The following is an 8,481-nucleotide window of genomic DNA, read 5'->3' as shown; positions in this document are numbered from 1 at the left end:
GCCCCAGAGTGATGGGCCCCTGGGGCCATCTTCGAGGGTAGCCACCATGGTCAGTACAGTTGCCCTAATTCACAGGTGAGGCAAACAACTCAGAGAGGTTGGGACTTCAGGGCTGGAGGCCAAGCAGGGAGCCTGCAGACCGAAGGCAGTGCTGTCTGACTCCCTCTCCACCTACAATAAAAGGTGGCTCATGGTGTATTTTGATGCATATATTAGGATTTTCAGAAACACCTTCAAAGTTAGGAAGTTCCTTGGAGCACCATCATGGAAGGAAATATTGGGTGCGTAAGCCAAGTGGAGGCCTTTACTTTCTTCAGTTAATAAAGGCCTCACTTTATTGGGGCTGAAATTCTGCCTTTTACCTGGGTGCCTCCCTTTAAAACCATGTTTCCTTTCTAAAAATTTTTATTGGGGTATAATGGATTAACAATAGCGTGTTAGTTTCAGGTATACATTATATCCCAATAAATACATAAATAAGCTACAAGGATGTATTCTACAAAATGGGGAACATAGCCAATATTTTACAATAACCATATGTGGAGTATATCATGTTTAAAAATTGTGAATCACTATACTGTACACCTGCAACATACAATGCTACATAGTAGCTATGTGCTGTGCTTAGGTGCTCAGTCCTGCCTGCCTCTTTGTAGTCCACCAGGCTTCTCTGTTCATGGGGATTCTCCAGGCAAGCATACTGGATTGGGCATAGCAACTATAGTTCAGTTTTTTAAAAAAAAACAAAGAAAAAAACACCAAGGCTTCCTTTTCTTAAGTAGGTGGGTAATATAGGAAGACATTGGTCTTAGTTTTGGTTTTTTTTATAGACCCCCAAAGCTGATGTTATAGATTTCTAATAGTCTATTAGGGCTAAAATTACATCTACTTTCTTTAATTTTTGGCATACTTTACATTTTTTACTTGAAAAAATAGTGAACCTTAAGAGGTACGAAAATGTGTGTTTCACTGTAAACTTAATTACACAAAAATTGAGAAGAAAAATATGAAGACCATTAACAGAGGAGATAAACACACAATTCACAAATATAGATCTATAGTTAGTAAAGAAACATGAGAAAAGATTGAGCTCCACTAAAAATGAATAGGAAGCTAAAAGTAAAAGACTTTTATAAAATTCACAAAGAAATTATATCTATACTCTGCCTTGGTAATTTCACATTTGGGAATTTATCTTACAGATATAAAAGCAGAAGCTATATGTCAATCTGTAAGATGAGATGGTGTTGACCACTGGTGCGTTTGTTATAACAAACATCGGAGACCACCTGCGTGTTCAGATGGTTGAATAAATAAAGTGTGGCTACACGAAGGAATAATATGCACCCATTAGAAGGATTAATTAAGGGAGGGGTGCCTATGACATGTTTCAAAACTTAGAGAGGAAGTTACTGAATGATGTGTGTTGTTGGATGCTTTTTCTATAAAAAAGGAAAGCTCGTGTCTTTGTATGAGTTTGCATTAATCTGCAGAGAATCTGTTTATTGATCAGGGGTGTGACGTGGGGGGGCAGATAATTAGTTTTAGAAGGGAAAAAGTACAGAACACACTGTGTAAAGTACAAATCTATACTTTGGCTATTTCATTAAAATCTCAATGCTGATCAGTAATCGATCTTCCTTAAGAGAGGCCACTGTTTTGTTTTGTTTTGTTTTTTGGCCTTACCACTCAACATGTGGAATCTTAGTTCCCCGACCAGGGGTCGAACTCATGCCCCCTGCAGTGGAAATGTGGAGTCTTCACCACTGGACCCCCAGGGAAGTCCTCAGAGGCCACTGTTTTGCATTTTCTTCCTGGCACCTGCAGTCCCCTTCAAGTGGACAGTGCCAGGCCTTCCTTTTCCCTGTACCGAAAATGAGGATGCTGAGATTTCCCTGCAGGAAGGTGATGCTGGTAGCTGTTTTCAGTGTCCCATAATCAGCCATCGACATGGAGGACAAGACAAGGTGATACTTTTTAAAGGGAGAGGGAGGCGATATCATTCACATGCCATCCTCGCTGGTTCCAAGTGTGGGGGGCGGGGTGGGGTGGGGAAGAGCTTTGTTGTGGGTGCACTGTGCCCTCTTGGAGGGAGGGAGGCATCCAGCCCTTTGCCTGCACTTAGCCTGGCAGCCTTTTCTGAAGAATATTGATCAGAAGTGCTAACCTCTGCCATTGTAACAGCAGAATGCAGTCCCCGAGTATTTACGGAAAAAAGCTTTTCTTCGCCAGACTATTTTCTGAAGTCAGAAAGATCCTTTCAGAAGCTCTAATAGCAAGCCCCTGCCCACTTCACGCCCGCCTGAGAGCCACACTCCAATTTTCAGGCCCCCAGGACCCCGTGTTGATCTGGAAGCTTGTGAGCATGACCTATTTATAGAAAAGATGCTCTGTCTAACCTGACACGCATCTTGCTGGAGGGTGAGGTGGGATATGTAAGTGGAAGACTGAAATTATACCGAGACACACAGGGAACCGTATTCTTGTCCCCGACAGAATTTATTCATTCATTCTTCATTTCCTAAGTTAGTGTTTTAGGCAGAATTTGGGGGACTTCCCTAGTGGTCCAGTGGTTAAGAGTCTGTGCTTCTACCGCAGGAAATGCTTGTTTGATCCCTGGTCAAGTAACTAAGATCCTGCAGCCTCCACAGCATAGCTAAAAATAAATAAAAATTTAAAAATGTTTAAAGAGAATTTTGATCACATAATGTCTGATATTGTGATAGCAATATGTTTGCTTGAATGAATCTAGTCAGTGTTTTCCATGTCTGACATGGTCCAGAAGGGAGGCTACTAAGAATTCCTAATTTTTGTGTGTGTGTGTGTGGCTGTGGTGCATGGCTTGTGGGATCTTAGTTCCCCAACCATAAATCAAATCCACACCCCTTGGCAGTGAAACTGCGAAGTCCTAACCACTGAGAATTCCTAATTTCTCCTTTGTTCTATAAGGAGCAGAATTCTTGTGTGGGCGGGGGGTGGTGGTGGTTGAAAAAACAGATGATGGGGTCCCACCACACCTATTGGTAAGAATCTAGGTGGTGAGGGGTTGGGTAGGACTCAGAATCTTACGAAGGCTCCCTAACAAATAAAATCACCCAGCTTCCTTTCATGAGGAACCAAGCATTAAGGTGAAACATACCTTAAAAGTGAGCTCCTGCTAATAGTCAAAGGCTAAAAAAAAAAAAAAAAAGCCAAAAGGATTCAGGCTCTACTTGGCTCCCAGGATGGCAGCTCCCCATGGAGGTCAATAAATGTCTTGGAAGTAACAGGGACTCAGCAAATATTTGCAGATGGACGAATGGATGCTTTCTGCAAAGCTTGATTGTCTAATGTTCTGGAAGTTCCCTGCTGTCCAGGGTATGGAAGTAGCCCAGGATGCTGGTAGGGGCCACCTGGCCAGGTTGTCTGAATGTGATGGTTGATGGCTGGAGTCCTGAGGTGAGGCCACAGGTGGGCTTCAGGTGCACCACAGGGGGTATTATTACACCCTGTCTATCCCTTCTTCACAAGACAAAGCCTCCAACCTGGACCCTTGCTCATCAGGGTCAGGGGCTCCAGAAGAGTGACTGGTACAGAGGGCTGCTCTGGGGAGATGGGGTCCAAAGCCAGGGCTCACTGTGGGCCTTGATGCAGAAGAGAGGAGCAGGCGGGCATTGAGACATAGAGTGATGATGCTTAATCTTGGCTTCCAGGTTATGAACCAAGAGGTCGTTTTTTTACACATCAGCAAACCTCCCTGCACCCATCCTGGCTACTATTTTGGATACTTATTAAGGCTTTGGTTAAAAAAAATGCTTTTGAACAACTTCATCTGATAAAAATGTAAACCATCTTTTGTTAGATGCCAGGATAAACTTTATTTTCCTTCCAACTATAATGAAAACACGAGGAACATATGGCACGTGAGTGCTGTGTTTCTACTTTATTGAGTCATCACAGTAAATCAGAATTAAAGAGGGAGGGCAAACTGGGGAGTCAGGTAATGGCCATTGGCGAGCCGTGTGCTCCTTGGGGGTGGGGCACCCCTCGCTGAGGGGCACTGTGCCGGCCAAGTGGCTTACAGAAACGGTCTACACCGACGTAGGCACAAACCGGGTATGGAGCGTCAGGAACATTAAATAACGTGAGACAGCAAAAGAGAAATCAAATGACACCTTATAACTTAATTTACCATATTTATCAAATTCTATCATTTACATGGACTAAATATTGTAGACCTGGAAAACCCAACAAAACATTCACTTAACATGTATGTCATACGTAGGTACTGAGTGCAATGAAGACATGGTTGTTTCCTGTGGAATTTCCCATTGGGTGTGGACATTCCCCTTCAGTTGCTATGAGGGTAACACAGTTACATCTAAGACGTCACAGTCATCGTAAAAGCACCCCTCCCGCCTGCAGATACGACAGTAGATGAAGTGTGGGTGGTCACTCCCAAGGAAGGTCAGGAACATGTGACCTGCACTGTCTAAGGATCCGAAGGACTTCATGGTAAGGATGAGGGTCCCACCAGCCAGCCTCTCTGAGAGTCAAGGCTGAAGCCCCCTTCCTTCCCTGAGGCAGCTGGGAAGACCTTTCCTTAACCGCAGGAAGACACCGTGACAGTCCCTTCTTCTTCACTGCTGTCTAAATAAGGTTTTACTACTTAAAATGTCATCATTTTGTGGAATTACTATTTTTTTTTAAGTACAAACACCTACTTAGTGAGACTAGAGATGACCATCTTTGCTTCAGATGGAAATCAATGTGCAGAGAGGTGGGCGGAAGACCTGGGCCTGCCTGGAAGCCCGCGAGTCTTCTCCATCTGGGGCCAGCAAGGGCCACTTGTGTTTACAGATGGCTGACTTACTAATGTCATGAGTCAGCGTGGTGACTCAGGTGGGGTGCCCACCGGATAAGTGACCCTTGGAAATTTTGCTGAAAGGCATTTATTACAGAAGTTCAATATTTGCTTTTCTAAGTGAAAAAAAAAGAGAAAAAAAACTTGATCATTTCAATTTTCCACCCCAAATAACAAAAGCGATTCAAGTGCACGTGATTGCAAGCAAAAAACTTTGTCACTAGAGTCCCTGTGTTTCTAAACCAAAGCTGTTACTGAGAAGAGCCGTCACACTGCTAGCTGTGCTCTGGGGTCGTAGGGTGGTCAGAATCTTTTGGGATTATAGGAAAGTCTATGTATTTGCTACCTACAACCACTTTTCCCACTCTGGGTCAGGAGGGCTGGAATTATCGGGCAGGAGTCTGTGTGTGTGGGGGGGGCTTCAATATGAGTCCTGAAACCAAGTCTAAGAATTCTGATACAGGGGTTGTCTAGGGCCTGAAGGTGATATGTTCTCCCAGAAGCTAGAGCTTACGTGGGACTCAGGAGCAAGTGATGTCCCTCCTGTAGGATCGAGGAACCACATGGAGCAGAACCTGACTCTGGGGCCATGTGGGCCAATCCACGCCAAGCAGAAACCCGAAGTCACTCAAAGCTGGGGTCGGGGGGCGGTGGGGGGAGTGCCCGGGAGGACAAGAGTTGTGACATTTGCTGACACAACAGAGAAGGCGGTCACTTCCGGTCACCCTTGACGTTGCCACCAAGCCCGCAATCAGTGGACAAACCGTTGACAGACCAGCCGGGAGAGCTGCTTCTGTTGGAACGAACTGGGTGCTCTCTGGTCCCAGTAGTGCTCAAACCGCCCCTGCCTGTGGGCCTGGCCTCAAGTCCTACCCGCCATTCTCTGTAAAGCAGAGAAACAAGCTCCCTGGAAAATCAGAAGTCCCCCTCCTTCTAACAGGAAAGCCCTTCTGAATCCTGTCTTACCGTCTCCAGGGTCTGCCTGCTCCCCCTGCCATTGTTAGGCACCAGCCCACTGGGCGGTGAGTGGTCAGGGAAGATGGTGGCTCTGCTGGGCAAGGGGCTCGGAGGGCCCAGCTGGAAGGGGGGCAACGGGTAGGCTGGGGGCACCCGCGGGTGGGTGCAGGAGTGGAGAGGCGACGGCAGGCTGGGCGGGAAGCACCTGCATGGAGAACTTTCTGGGCCCTTAGCTGGTGGCTCCCCTGTTCCGGGCTTAGGGCTCACTCTGGAGATGGTCCGAGGGCCTTGGTGACTAGCAGAGGGCCAGCCCCCAACACCCCAACCCCAGCAAGGGCACCTAGCAAGCACAAATGGAAAGTGAGGCTGTCCTTCTTCCCTTTCTGGAAAAAAAAAGACACAACAGGCCCCTCTTGGGCAGCCAAATGGGTACAAAGTAGGGATCACACCCTTCACTAAAGTTCAATCCCCCTAAAGCTCTGTGTGTCAGGAAAAGTGTGGGAGGCCCCTCCCAGCAGGGTGGGAGGCAGGGGGGCCCTACCACAGGGTGAGGACAGGAAGGGAGCTTTTGCAGGGACAGGACTCTGTTTCTAGAATCACCTGAGCGCCCCGAGACAGGAGCTTCACCCTCACCACGTAGAGGGCCTCCAGCAGGGACAGGGTCAGGGTCAGGGTCAGGGTCAGGAACGCTCTCCCTGGTTAGCAGGCATTGGGGACCAGGTGGAAAACACAGCAACGGAGGCATAACTTCTCCCGGGCTAGAGGCCCTGGGGAAAGCCAATTTCCATGATGATGAAATTTGGGGCTAGCCGTGAATCCTAACAGAAGGAGAAGCAAAACCAATGCAGGAAGCCCTCCTCCAAGAGCGGGACAGGGAAACATTGGACAGTTTACAAAGCAAAGGAGACCCTGGGGGACAGAGCCAGCTGCCCCTCGCCCTCCCGGGAAGCCCGGAGCCTCCTCCTGTTCCCTCTGCTGGGGCAGCCCCACCAGCCGGTGCGTCTCTGGTTGTTGGCGACTTTTCTTCTTTCACAGCCCAAGGTTCCTGAGATGCTACCGCCTAGTTTGAGTCTGATCCACAGCATTTTGGTGGGATTCCTCCTCAAGTTCAGAAGCCGGTGTGCAGGGAGACTCGCCGAGGACACTGGTAGAGCAGCAAGGTTCCCGGAGTCTGGGTTTGGGGGTTTGGGTGGGGAAGTAGGGGAGTCTCCTCCATTTCCTCCTCCCTGAGAGGCACCATAGAGGGAGCTCAGCCTGGTAGCCAGGGCCCTGGAAGGAAGCAGAGGGAGGCCCTTGTGGACACAGGGTGGAGGGGGAGGATGTGGCACACCCCCAGGAAGCGGGCTGGACCCCCGCCTGGTGCCACTCGTGTGCAGGGACGTTTGCTGGATGAACTCACAGACCTCCCAGCCTTTGCTCTAGACCTTCCTGCAGCGCAAAAGGAGCTGTGAATCTTTTTGAAATTTATTGGGCCTTACATCCAATCCTCAAGTAAAGAAGGAAGAGAAAAGGCACCATTAACACTATGGGTGTGGGGCAAGGGCGACGGAGCAAACTGCCCCAGAATCAGTGAAAGAACAAGAAAAAAAGTCAGGGGCAGCTTGTGGCTCTGTCGTGTTATTATTTACATGTTGATACTTTACACCAGGCTTACAGCTCGATTATTCCCCAAGGGGTCTGAGATGGGCGGTCAGGACTAATTGAACAAGTCCAGAAGTGCCTACAGCTGTTGGGTCCCAGAGAGAAAAAGGAACGAAGCTGAAGCCTGCGCACGCCCTATCCCCAGGGCTGCTCCAGGAACCCAGGCGCCCGCTGCTGCAACACACAGCCGTTGTTGCTGAGGTGGGTCCCCCCGGGCCCTGCTTCGAGGGAGGACCATTTCATCACCCTCCTAATAACCTATTTTTAAACCCTGCTGGGCTTTGCCCCAGCTTCCTCAAAAGCAGGCTCTCTAGCCTTCTCCCGACATGCTTCACTTCCGGGCTTTGGCCTGACATTTCTCTCATTACTGGCCTTTGAAATTAATTTACATACGTGGCCTTACTCACAGACAGCATCTCCTTTCATTTTTGGACCTGACCTTCTTGTTTCTAGGGAGAGCCTCTGGAATCAATACCTGTGAACACGCTTGGACCCGAGGAGACTGCCTACCCCAGGCTTGTTCTCCAAATGACCTCCTTAAGATGTCCCAAGCCTGGCCTCTTCTGTCGCCTCCTTCCAGTCCCAGGAAGGTCAGGCAGAGAGAGGAGTTGTGAGTCTCTCTTCTGCTGTTTTTGTCTTTGGAAACAGACTGATTTTTGGTAAAAGCAGCATAGCTATGCTGTCATCCAAAGTGGAGATGGCGCTGGTTATAGACATCACCCCAGGCCCCTGGAGGACGTCGCCGTGTGGTCCATCAGGGAGGGCAGCAGGGAGAACACCCCTGACTCAATCCCAGATACGATTCCAGCTTGAACACCTTCACTTCAAATTGTATAAAATTTCACATCATTAACTAGGAACCAGGGCTTCCCTCATAGCCCAGTTGGTAAAGAATCTGCCTGCAATGCAGGAGACCCAGGTTCGATCCCTGGGTTGGGAAGATCCCCCTGGAGAAGAAAATGGCAACCCATTCCAGTATTCTTGCCTGGAGAATCCCCATGGACAGAGAAGCCTGGCTGGTTATAGTCCATGGGGTCACG

The 8,481-nt window shown here is 48.4% G+C and overlaps 1 protein-coding gene across 3 annotated transcripts in view; it reads right to left on the bottom strand.

Annotated features, from left to right (window-relative positions):
* Positions 1 to 2,825: 2,825 nt before the first annotated feature.
* RALGAPA2 (Ral GTPase activating protein catalytic subunit alpha 2) overlaps positions 2,826 to 8,481 on the bottom strand; it is a 273,021-nt gene continuing 267,365 nt past the window's right edge. For all 3 annotated transcript variants that reach the window (XR_005722352.1, XR_005722353.1, XM_040247960.1), the window contains exon 41: positions 2,826 to 7,069. The gene's annotated coding sequence lies outside the window, so the exon portion shown is untranslated. The remainder of the gene's footprint in view (positions 7,070 to 8,481) is intronic.

This window comes from Oryx dammah, unplaced genomic scaffold, assembly GCF_014754425.2.
Source record: "Oryx dammah isolate SB20612 unplaced genomic scaffold, SCBI_Odam_1.1 HiC_scaffold_10, whole genome shotgun sequence".
NCBI lineage: Eukaryota > Metazoa > Chordata > Mammalia > Artiodactyla > Bovidae > Oryx > Oryx dammah.
The sequence above is the reverse complement of the archived record's forward strand: the minus strand, read 5'-3'. Positions and strand labels throughout refer to the sequence as shown.